Source organism: Oncorhynchus tshawytscha, linkage group LG11, assembly GCF_018296145.1.
Source record: "Oncorhynchus tshawytscha isolate Ot180627B linkage group LG11, Otsh_v2.0, whole genome shotgun sequence".
Classification (NCBI taxonomy): Eukaryota; Metazoa; Chordata; class Actinopteri; order Salmoniformes; family Salmonidae; genus Oncorhynchus; species Oncorhynchus tshawytscha.
The window spans coordinates 3,224,025-3,233,257 of NC_056439.1; positions in this window are offsets into that span (position 1 = coordinate 3,224,025).

Below are 9,233 nucleotides of genomic sequence, written 5' to 3' on the forward strand. Positions count from 1 at the left end.
GAGTGCCAGGCAGAGACATTCTAAACATAAGGCAGATAAGTTGGTCTGTATCACATGAAGGGATGCACAATTCTGGTAACTTTCCCAAAGTTGCCAAGCTTTCCAGAAATCTTGGTTGGAGGACACCAGATTTCTGGCTCATTTCCTTCTGATTGCGGGAATCTTCCAACCGAAATTGATGGAAAACCTGGGAATTTAGAAATAGTTCGACATTTTTGTAACCCTGGTGTCAGGGGCAACGTTAAAGTAATTCTATACTTTTATTACTTCTAGAGCTTTATCATTGCCATTTATAGCTAATAGATTGAAATGTTCATGAACCTCCTTTCGTGTATACACTACCATTCAAAAGTTTGGGGTCACTTAAAAATGCCCTTGTTTTTGAAAGAAAAGCAGATTTTTTTGTCCATTAAAATAACATCAAATTGATCAGAAATACAGTGAAGACATTGTTAATGTTGTAAATGGCTATTGTAGCTGGAAACGAAAAGGATTTTCTTATGGAAAATTATTTTCTTATGGAATATCTACATAGGCCCATTATCAACGACCATCTGTGTTCCAATGGCAACTGTGTTCCAATGGCACGTTGTGTTAGCTAATCCAAGTTTATCATTTTAAAAGGCTAATTGATCACTAGAAAACCCTTTTAAATTATATTAGCACAGCTGAAAACTGTTGTTCTGATTAAAGAAGCAATAAAACTGGCCTTCTTTAGACTAGTTGAGTATCTGGAGCTTCAGCATTTGTGAGTTCGATTACAGGCTCAAAATGTCCATAAACAAAGGACTTTCTTCTGAAACAGTCTATTCTTGTTCTGAGAAAGGAAGGCTATTCCATGTGAGAAATTACTGAATTCCATCTCGTACAGCGCTGTGTACTACTCCCTTCACAGACCAGTGCAAACTGGCTCTAACCAGTGTCGTGTCTTTACTATCATTAAATTGAAGACTTATAGTTTTTATCAAAGATTCTCTGTAATTAGTATTACGCGATCAACTGATTAATCATGTAACTGTAATTAACTAGGATGCCTGACCCTAACTGGGCTCAGGGGCGGTCCTCTGATTTAGTTCAAATCAAAAGGGAATTGTATTTTCCTGCATTAAACAGTCCAAAATCATATTACACAATTTTACAAACAGTATCATACTCAGTCATTCATCTTATACAACAATTAGATGTAACCTCATACCTGAGGCTATTATATAAACAGCGTTATGGTAATGTGGCCACACCGTCTCCCATGAGCTTCCCCAAGTTGTAACAAATGGACAAGTTCGTAGCTGTATTTTTCACCGATCTTTTATACTTTCTCCGGAACATGAAATTTGTTCGGACCTCGAGTTCTGTGAGGTGGGAGAAATTCCTTTGTTCTCTATGAAAATTGACTCTCTCTATACTGTGTGTCCGTGAGGAGATCCTCAGGAATTTACGAGGTCTCTCTGACCACAGCAGCCTAGTTGAAGGAGGAAAGGGGGAGGCAGGGAGAGGGGAATGGGCTTTCTGTACCCAAAGAGGGCAACGTCATGCCACCAGAATAGAAAGAGGAGTGGGATGCCCCGGTGCACAACTAAGCAAGAGGACAAGTCCATCAGTTTGTGTCTAGTTTGAGAAAAACAGACGCCTCACAAGTCCTCAACTGGCAGCTTCATTAAAAAGAATCTGCAAAACACCTGTCTCAATTTCAACAGTGAATAGGTGACTCCGGGATGCTGGCCTTTACAGGCAAGGATATTGCTGCCAGTAAGATTGCACCTAAATCAACCATTTATCGGATCATCAAGAACTTCAAGGAGAGCGGTCCAATTGTTGTGAAGAAGGGCAGCAAAGAAGCCACTTCTCTCCAGGAAAAACATCAGGGACAGACTGATATTCTGCAAAAGGTACAGAGAATGGACTGCTGAGGACTGGGGTAAAGTCATTTTCTCTGATGAATCCCCTTTCCGATTGTTTGGGGCATCCGGAAAAAGCTTGTCTGGAGAAGACAAGGTGAGCGCTATCATTAGTCCTGTGTCATGCCAACAAACAGTAAAGCATCCTGAGACCATTCATGTGTGGGGTTGCTTCTCAGCCAAGGGAGTGGGTTCACTCACAAGTTTGCCTAAGAACACAGCCATGAATAAAGAATGGTACAAGCACATCCTCAGAGAACAACTTCTCCCAACCATCCAGGAACAGTTTGGTGACAAACAATGCCTTTTCCAGCTTGATGGAGCACCTTGCCATAAGGCAAAAGTGATAACTAAGTGGCTCGGGGAACAAAACATCGATGTTTTGGGTCCTTAATCGCATTGAGAACTTGTGGTCAATCCTCAAGAGGTGGGTGGACAAACAAAACCCCTCAAATTCTGACAAACTCCAAGCATTGATTATGTAAGAATGGGCTGCCGTCAGTCAGGATGTGGCCCAGAAGTTAATTGACAGCATGCCAGGGCAGATTGCAGAGGTCTTGAAAAAGAAGGGGTCAACACTGCAAATATTGACTCTTCGCATCAACTTCATGTAATTGTCAATAAAAGCCTTTGACACTTATGAAATGCTTGAATTATACTTCACTATTCTATAGTAACATCTGACAAAAATATCTGAAGACACTGAGGCAGCAGACTTTGTGAAAATGAATATTTGTGTCATTCTCAAAACTTTTGGCCACGACTGTACATTTATAGATATATTTTAAAAAACCCCCCACCTGCAATCTGATAGATAGATTTATAGATCTATAGATAGATTTACATAGTAAATCTACTGAACAATACATCATATAACCTCAGAAATAGTGACAAATTATTGATACACATTTATGTATGTTTAAGTTAGTTGGCTAAGAGTTCAGAAATGTCCGCTGCTGCTTTTTTCCATGTGTCCACAGTGGACACTTTGGCCATGTGGATCCTGGCCGTGGAGAGCTCCATAAATACAACCAGAGTGGACACTTTGGCCATGTGGACCCTGGCCGTGGAGAGCTCCATAAATACAACCAGAGTGGACACTTTGGCCATGTGGATCCTGGCCGTGGAGAGCTCCATAAATACAACCAGAGTGGACACTTTGGCCATGTGGATCCTGGCCATGGAGAGCTCCATAAATACAACCAGAGTGGACACTTTGGCCATGTGGATCCTGGCCGTGGAGAGCTCCATAAATACAACCAGAGTGGACACTTTGGCCATGTGGATCCTGGCCGTGGAGAGCTCCATAAATACAACCAGAGTGGACACTTTGGCCATGTGGATCCTGGCCGTGGAGAGCTCCATAAATACAACCAGAGTGGACACTTTGGCCATGTGGACCCTGGCCGTGGAGAGCTCCATAAGTACAACCAGAGTGGACACTTTGGCCATGTGGACCCTGGCCGTGGAGAGCTCCATAAATACAACCAGAGTGGACACTTTGGCCATGTGGATCCTGGCCGTGGAGAGCTCCATAAGTACAACCAGAGTGGACACTTTGGCCATGTGGACCCTGGCCGTGGAGAGCTCCATAAGTACAACCAGAGTGGACACTTTGGCCATGTGGACCCTGGCCGTGGAGAGCTCCATAAATACAACCAGAGTGGACACTTTGGCCATGTGGATCCTGGCCGTGGAGAGCTCCATGAGTACAATTTATTTCAATGTTAGCAGCCATTGTTGCAATGGTAACTGATGAGGTGGAATCCAACCTTTGTACAATCATTTTCTTAGCAGCTGTGGTTCACAAAGCAACATCTAATGGCAGTATTTGATCTATAAGTACAGAGATGACATCATTGAATTTCCCCCAGAATTCAACCACCCCCTGGCATTTCCACAGCACATGCTGAAAACTACGAAGGTCCCATGTGGTGCAGAACACACATATTGGCAACGGACTCATACCCGTGTGATGTCTTTTGTGAGGTGATAGGTTCATGGCAAATTCTTTAATGAATTAATTGGTGATTGGGGTTTCTAGATGATACAAATATATTCCTCCATACAGTCTCCCAATTGATTTGTCTGTCAGCAAGTGAAAAATCCTTTTCCCCACACAGTGGATAGAGTTAATGTTTTTTGTGCTGCACAAATGGATTGACTATAGATATCAGAAACAACTCCTTTTGAGGGGTGTCTGTCCGTTAGAAGTTTGACCAATTGGTGTACTGCTAATTCTGCTCCCCAGGGGACCCCATAGGCTTGCATGGATGGGCGTCTTTGAAGGTAAATACAAAATGATGAACCTGGGACATTAAAACACTAGCGGATTTCCTGGAAACTGAGGAGTCCATTCATATTGAATATGTCTTTGAAAGTATAAATACCTTTCTTAGACCAAGAATCTGTTAGAAATGATTTCTTACACACTAAGAATTCTTTATTACGACATACTGGAGAGTATAAATGCCATTTAAGATTAGATCTCATATACTTCTCTGTAGTTTCCACACATTTTCAGAGTATGATATATTGGGTCCAAACAATCATGCACAGTTTTTAGTAGTCAATCCAGAAAATTATAAATATTGTAATCTAATTGTTGAAACCATTTACTCTTCTATGTTGCATATTTAATCTGTGGTCTCTTTCTCCCCCAAATTAACTTCTTTATGACAGAGTCAAGTTTAGACCAATAGTCCAAAGGAGGAGGCAGTGGTAACATGGAACTCATGAAATTGATCCGAGGGAGGACATTGATTTTAATAATTGAGATTCTAGAGAAATTGCTTGTTCAGTTTGTTTGATTTTGATATGTGAGGAAGCTAAATTTTGATGTATGTTTTGTACCAGCGGTTCAAGAGAGACAGAGCAAATAGCATGGGGAGTTGGGACAACCCGTTTTACTTTTACCCATTTTCTCTCCCCAATTGGTAGTTATAGTCTTGTCCCATCGCTGCAACTCGGGAGAGGTGAAGGTCAAGATCCATGCCTCCTCTGAAACACGACCCTGCCAAGCCGCACTGCTTCTTGACACACAGCTCGCTTAACCCAGAAGCCAGCTGGACCAATGTGTCAGAGGTGTCACGCCCTGGCCGTAGAGAGGCTTTTATTCTCTATTTTGATTAGGCCAGGCATTCTAGTTTCTTTATTTCTATGTTTTTGGCCGAGTGTGGTTCCCAATCAGAGGCAGCTGTCTATCGTTGTCTCTGATTGGGAATCATACTTAGGCAGCCTTTTTCCCACCTGTGTTTTATGGGTAGTTGTTTTCTGTATAGTTGATTTACCTTACAGAACTGTTTGTTTGTTCTCTTTGTTATTTTTGTTCAAGTGTTTTTGAGTAATAAAGAATCATGAACACTTAACCCACTGCGTTTTGGTCCGATCCTCATTCTGAGGAGAGGCGTAACACCATCCAACTGATGACGGAAATCAGAGTGCAGGTGCCCAGCCCAAGGAGTCCCTAGAGCACAATGGGACAAGGAAATCCCGGCCGGCCAAACCCTCCCCTAACCTGGACAACGCTGGGCCAATTGTGCGCTGCCTCATGGGTCTGGGATCGAACCCAGGACTGTAGTGACGCCTCAAGCACTGTGATGCAGTGCCTTGGACCACTGCGCCACTCGAGAGGCCTCTCCTTTGGTATTTTGGGTTATTTTATTAGGATCCCCATTAGCTGTTGCGAAACCAGCAGCTACTCTTCCTAGGGCCACAGAAAACATAAAACCAGATTTTATTAATTAGGATACTCGTTAGTCGATGCCAGTGGGGACAGCTAGTCTTACTGGGGTCTGACATATAACGAAAAAGATATTACAGAAAAAATACTTAGCAATTTACATATATTTAAAAACATTAACATATGGTGTGTTTATCAGTTACACCTACTGTACATGTCAGTACATACACACATAAAGTAGGTCACATGGGGGAGAGGGGCTGTGCCATGAGGTGTTGCTATATTTTTATTTTTTAAACTAGGTGTGTTGTTTACTTGTGCTATATAAAATGGAAGGGAGTTCCATGCACTCATGGCTGTGTATAATACTATGTTTCCTTTAATTTGTTCTGGACCTGGGGATTGTGAAAAGACCCCTGGTGGCATGTCTGGTGAAGTAAGTGTGTGTATCAGTGCTGCGTGTAAGTTGACTATGCAAACAATTTGGAATTTTCAACACATAAATGTTTCTTATAAAAAGAAGTGATGCAGCCAGTCTCTCCTCAACTCTTAGCCAAGGGAGACTGTCATGCATAGTATTTATATCAGCTCTCTTATTACAATGAAGAGCAAGATGTGCCGCTCCGTTCTGGGCCAGCTGCAGTTTAACTAGGTCTTTCCTTGCAGCACTTGACCACATGGCTGAACAATAATCAAGATCAGACAAAACTAGATCCTGCAGGACTTGCTTTTTGAAATGTGGTGTCAAAAAATCCGAGCATCTTTTATTATGGACAGACCTCTCCCCATTTTAACAACCATTGAATCTATATATTTTGACTATGACAGTTTCTAATCTAATGTAACACCAAGTAATTTAGTCTCCTCCCTATAGGCTGTCTCATCGTTGTCAAGTGATCAGTCCTACCACTGTTGTTTCGTCAGCAAACTTAATGATGGTGTTGGAGTCGTGTTTGGCCATGCAGTCATGGGTGAACAGGGAGTACAGGAGGAGACTAAGTACACACCCCTGAGGGGCCACAGTGTTGAGGATCAGCGTGGCAGGTGTGTTGTTGCCTACCCTTACCACCTGGGGGCGGCCCGACAGGGAGTACAGTTGGAGACTAAGTACACACCCCTGAGGGGCCACAGTGTTGAGGATCAGCGTGGCAGGTGTGTTGTTGCCTACCCTTACCACCTGGGGGCGGCCCGACAGGGAGTACAGGAGGAGACTAAGTACACACCCCTGAGGTGCCACAGTGTTGAGGATCAGCGTGGCAGGTGTGTTGTTGCCTACCCTTACCACCTGGGGGCGGGCCGACAGGGAGTACAGGATACAGTTGCGGAGGAAGGTGTTTAGTCCCAGGTTCCTTAGCTTAGTGATGAGCTTCATGGACACTATGGTGTTAAATGCTGAGCTCAATGAACAGCATTCAAGGGCTGTTCTGTGGAAAGAAACCTCTCTCTTAATATCTAATCAATCATTGAGCCATACTTCTCAAAAGCCCTGTTTATACCTGGTTCTAACCTTTGTCCTGATCCTGTCCACATTCTGACAGTGCCCACAGTTGTAGACGATTAAAAGCTTGTGATCAGATCTTCCGACCACCTCCAGATGTAGTCAGGGACCCTGACGCATTGTGATCAGGAAATCTTGTCACAATGCGAACAACAATAGACGGATAAAAGATAGTTGTCAATGTGGATAAGATCAGGACAAAGGACGCATGTTTGTACCTGGGACAGAACAAACCCTTTCACCAGGAGCATTCTTTAAACACCTGGAGGTGTATGCATTTCTCAAAGCAGGTTGGGTAATTCAGCTTTTACACCTTTGACTCTGAGCCAACATGTAATGACATGTGTTTAAAGCCCCCATGCAGTCTTTGTAATTATGTTTTTAAATAATCACTTTATATCTAATAAATTACTGTGTGTGTGTATTTAGTGAAAATAATTATTTCCCTGAATCACCTTTGACACTTGAAATGCTCAGTCTGAACGTGTGGGCATCAGTAAACAAATACAAACATATTTACATAAATAGCCCTGATTGGCTGATAGGATGGTCTAGAACCCACCCCTTTAACCAGATGAACAGTCATTGGTCTATTATAATCATGATATGGGCCAAAAGTTAGGTCTCACCTGAACAGGTTGAAATTCCAGGCATTGTTTCCAAACAGCTCTTACACAAAAATGGCATTAATCATAATTTTCACAATTTCAGAGTGTAATTTTTACCTCACAGTGTGGAAATATAATACACAAACATGAAAATGTGTTTTTACTGAACTGCCCCTTTTAAGGCGTGGTTGTGGCGGTGCGTGACATTGCACACCATCACAAAAGGAAACATCATGGACCATATTAGGATGTGTAACCTTCTCTTGTACAAATTCATTCAACACCCTGATACACGGAAATACCATATTATCACATGCACTTTAGTCATTGTATAGTTTGCACTCAACAGTGTGATGAATACATCATGCGTACACGCCATTCTGAGTAAACAGCTACGTGCGTCATTTGATCACAATGTGAGTTTTGAACAGGAGAGAGAACATCCTGTCTAATTCACAGCGGTTGGGAGGTAGATTAATGATATGATTTAAACTATAAAGTTTGTACCCAGCTCCTAGTCAATGTACCCACCCTATCATTACATATGGCCTAGAAGCCCAAAAACAGCAGAGAGAACAGAGAGAACATTCACACACACACACACACACCACACACACACACACGCACGCACGCACGCACGCACGCACACACACACACACACACACACACATTCCATCACTATACCATTCCACCCATCTCTCCAATTAATAAGGACCTATGACATAATTAGGCAGACACATTATTGTACTTTGCATGGGTGTGTTGTATTGTATCTGATGATCAATGATCATGATGATCAATTAGCCTTTTAAAATTATAAACTTGGATTAGCTAACACAACGTGCCATTGGAACACGAGTGATGGTTGCTGATAAAGGGCCTCTGTATGCCTACGTAGATATTCCATTAAAAATCAGCTGTTTCCAGCTACAGTAGGCATTTACAACATTAACAATGTCTACACTGTATTTCTGATCAATATGATGTTATTTTAATGGATAAAAAAATTGCATTTCTTTCAAAAACAAGGGCATTTCTACGTGACCCCGAACTTTGAACGGCAGTGTAGATAGGTACCAGTCAAAAGTTTGGACTCACCTACTCATTCAAGGGTTTTCTTAATTTCTTAAATTGTAAAATAATAGTGAAGACATCAAAACTATGAAATAACACATATGGAATCATGTATTAACCAAAAGTGTTAAATCAAAATGTTTTATATTTGAGAGTAGCCACCCTTTGCCTTGATGACAGCTTTGCACACGCTTGGCATTCTCTCAACCAGCTTCATGAGGTAGTCACCTGGAATGCATTTAAATTAACAGGTGTGCCTTGTTAAATGTTTCTTTGTGGAATTTATTTTCTTCTTTGCATTTGAGCCAATCAGTTGTGTTGTGACAAGGTAGGTTTGGTAAACAAAGGCTGGCTACATTGAAGACTCTAAAACAAATGTGTTTAACATTTTTTTGGTTACTACATGATTCCATATGTGTTATTTCATAGTTTTGATGTCTTGACTATTATTCTACAATGTAGAAAATGGTAAAAAT